Source organism: Bidens hawaiensis, unplaced genomic scaffold (assembly GCF_021521415.1).
Source record: "Bidens hawaiensis isolate Kalapana, Puna unplaced genomic scaffold, B.hawaiensis_p1.1 tig00011150_1, whole genome shotgun sequence".
Taxonomy (NCBI): domain Eukaryota; kingdom Viridiplantae; phylum Streptophyta; class Magnoliopsida; order Asterales; family Asteraceae; genus Bidens; species Bidens hawaiensis.
In genome coordinates this window covers 11,540-15,369 of record NW_027491862.1, presented here as the reverse complement: position 1 = coordinate 15,369, position 3,830 = coordinate 11,540, and the positions used below count along the sequence as shown (strand labels likewise).

The following is a 3,830-nucleotide window of genomic DNA, read 5'->3' as shown; positions in this document are numbered from 1 at the left end:
ATCCAAATCAGGATTAGGGCAACCTTGATTGTGCACGTCAGACAACCTTCCAGAAGGTATCTTTTTAAGGAATAAGAATATGCTGATGTTGACAGCTGCCAAATGAAAGGTGGACAACTCAGCATGACACATGTGCTACCACGTGATTACAACCAATGAGAAAGCACCAGGTGTCCCAGAGGACACGTGGCGCAGAGCAATTGGAGGAGGCCAGCAAAACCCTAATTGGGTCTGAGCCCAATCAGTGGAAACCCTAGCACTATAAATACAGCATCAACTCCACAAGGAAACATGATCACACATCACCTAATAACATATAATCACAGAGTATTCAGCTATTAAGCAATACACTCTAAATTCCTTACTCTCACATATTATTATCTTCTCCACAAATACTTATTCTCACACCGGAGGGTTACCCCAAAGAGGACCCCTCTGTCCCTTTCTGAGGGGTAAGTTGACGGTGCTGTTCATTTTGTAGGTGGAAGAACCCAGATCCAAGAAAACCATCGGTGAAATAGTATAATCACACCCGAGGAAAGTAGATCGTCTACCAGTGAGTCGATCCACGTCTCTTCACATATCGATGTTGTTAAAATGCAAATTACAAAACACAACGGTTTGTCTGAAAATCAATGATTTTTCTAAGAATCTTCTCAAGCACGTTGGGTTATTTTCCAGTTCAGATTAGGAAAAAAAACTAAATAAAATCAATCGTTCTTGTAAACTTTACTACTCTTTTTAGCATTTAAATGATAAAATTAGCCCCTTGCAATGATGAATGTAGTTTGACTGATTCAAATTGCCGGTCACTATTTTTTTAAATTTGAACCTTCTTTCTTAGATATATACACCGTTATATAAATCATTATAAGACTTTGCAGCAAATCAAAGAAGAAGAAGAAGAATCTAAAATGTGTTAGATGCAGTGTTGATGGAGCATATCAGACGCTCTTGGCTGCTACTAGTGATATCACAAAAGGTGAGAAGTTGTACTTTGATTATAACATTTATGATCATGAATACCCGACTCATTATTTTGTTTAGTTTCTTTGTGTGTATATAGATTTCATTTTGATAAACAACAAAATGAAATCTATACATATATAAAGAAACTACACAAAATTTTGAGTTGGGTATACATGATGTACATAACTGTTATAATCAAAATACAACTTCTGACCTTTTGTGATAAAACGAGTAGCAGCCAAAGGTTCTGACATGCCCCATCAACATTACATCTAACACATTTTAAATTTTTCTTCTTCTTTGAGTTCTTGGAAAATATTATAAGGTTTAGCTAACGATCGAGTAAAGAAGATTCAAAATTGAAAAAAATGAGAGTCTGGTTGTTTGATTTAATCAAACCTTATTCATCATTGCAAGGGACTGTTTTTACCATTAAAATGCAAAAAAAGAGCACTCACTTTTACAAAAAGAAAACGATTGATTTGTTTAGTTTTTCTTTTAATCTGAATGGAAAAATAATAAAACATGTTGGGAAGTTTTTTCGGAAAATTACTGATTTATACAAACCGTGGTGTTTTCTATATTTGCATTTCACAACATCGGTAGGTATGCATACACTAAGTAAGATTTGTTCCATCACAAACAAAGATTCATGCATAAGGGAATAAAACTTACGAGTTAGTGGAGAAGCCGGTGTGATAGTGAGTAGCAGAAATGGACCAGTGGTGGACTTGTGGGGCGGGCGGTGACTGCAGAGGCAAGTGGCGGTGCGGTGCAGTTCAGGGGTGGACTCGTTGTGCAGTTGAAGGCATGCATTGCTTGTATGTAAAGGGGTTTGATCACCTCATCCAAATGAGCTTTATCTGCCTTTATTCTAAACATAATTCTGGCACTCTTTCTGGCTGTACCGCTTCCTTGTGAGTTGTATCCTCTTGTGTATTTATGTATATGTTTTTGGTATTTAGTTCATTTTTGATGTGTGTGTAGTATTTAAGTTTTAAAATTTTATGATGTAGAAACATATATGTAGTTGCTGTGTTAACAAAACTAGTTTAAAAATATACCTTTTTATAAGATCACTTTTGTAGTAGTACTTTATTAAAATAAACAATCAAGTAAGTTATAAGTTTAATTACTTTCTAAAAAATGTTAAATATTTTCTGTTAAAATATATGCTTAATTATAACTTTCATTTATATTTTATTTATCATTTACAAAGTATTAAAAACACAAAAAAAAAAGTTGAACCCAACTTTTTCAAGTCAAAAAACATAATAATAATAATAATAATAATAATACATGAATTAAAAAAACACAATTCAATATGATGCTTTTCTTGACAAAAATGTATGATAGTTTCTTGCTAGCAGAGTGGGTCAAAGCTTCTAATGCAGCTCAAAATTTCATTTTTAGATACTTAAGTTTCTTGTTATTTAAATTAACCATCTAGTTTTCTTGAAATATTTGTAACTTCGTATATGATTTACATAGAATCATTTAGTTAGATACTTACCTAAATTAAGATCTAGGCGTGAACAGAGTTTATCAGGAAAAAGCTTTAACTTAAGGTGTTGGTTGGAGCCCTTCAATAATAGAAGGGTCTCTCCAAAAATAAGTGTATACCATTTTAAACAAGCACACGGTATTCTTTAGTAAAAGGTGAAAGAATAGTTCGCTTTGTGCTCACTACATGGCTGCATTTCAACAGCGCTACCTGCTTGCATTAAATACTCAATTGCACTGCTTTGCTATTCTCTAAACAGCCGATGTGGGATGGTTGGACTCCACATATCCGTATTATTTAAAAGGTTTCATATTATATTTTCTACCCAATTAAATTCATATATGTAAATTCTGTTGGACGTTATGTGAGGCCCGGTTTTGTTTATTTAAGTCTTTCGTATTTGTATCAGTTTAGTTTACATTTTCATTCGTTTACGTTTATATGTATTGGGCCCGAGGCCTTGTGTACTTGAAACCCATTGGGCATTTAGTAATGAGATGGGTGTATAACATACTCACATATATAATGTGTGTGTATGGAATACACCAACTAACCCTTTGCAAAACAATTATCCAAGTAACCAAAAACTCTCTCAACTCCCTTTCTTTCTTCCAAGTTTCGGCTCCACCATACCCACACACAAGATCCGAGATCTCGGTTCGACTAGTTGTTTCCGCCAACTAGTTTTGATGTTGATCCAAGAACGACTAGTACTTAGTTTGTTGTGTTGTTTGATCCGGTTTCGGGACCTACAATTGGTATCAGAGCTTTCGGGCTCTACTAGTTGTAGATCTTGGGTCACAATCTTGGATTTTGGTCTTGTGTGTGAAAAGACGGATTTTTCGAGAAAATAAGTGTGTTTCGGGTTCTTGTGTTCTTGAAGTTCTTAAGATATTTAAGTTGTTCATGTTCAACAAGATGGTTTAAAGTTGTTAAAATGGTTGGTTTTGGTGTGTGAATCTCAAAATAATTGTGTTTGTAGTGTTATGCATATATTTGGGTTGGTTTGAAAAAGGTGATAAGAAAGTGAGTTGGTGACATTCTAAAAGAGGAATTCTAATACTTTGTCACTTGAATACAATTGTTATTTGAATACAATTGGTCTAAGTAAATTGTATTAAAATCCAAGCTTCCGAGTTCTAAGTAAATTGTATTCAAATCCTTCATTATTTGAATACAATTGGTCTAAGTAAATTGTATTCAAATCCAAGCTTCCGAGTTCTAAGTAAATTGTATTCAAATCCGTCATCATTTGAATACAATTGATTTGTAAATTGTATTCAAATCCTTCATCATTTGAATACAATTGTTATTTGAATACAATTGTTCATTTGAATACAATTGTTCATAAGAAAAT

The 3,830-nt window shown here is 33.6% G+C and overlaps 1 non-coding gene across 1 annotated transcript; it reads right to left on the bottom strand.

Moving 5' to 3' along the window:
- Positions 1–2,549: 2,549 nt before the first annotated feature.
- Positions 2,550–2,665, bottom strand: LOC143537173 (U5 spliceosomal RNA). The gene has a single exon (XR_013136001.1). It is a non-coding gene; the product is annotated as a U5 spliceosomal RNA (small nuclear RNA).
- Positions 2,666–3,830: the final 1,165 nt, after the last annotated feature.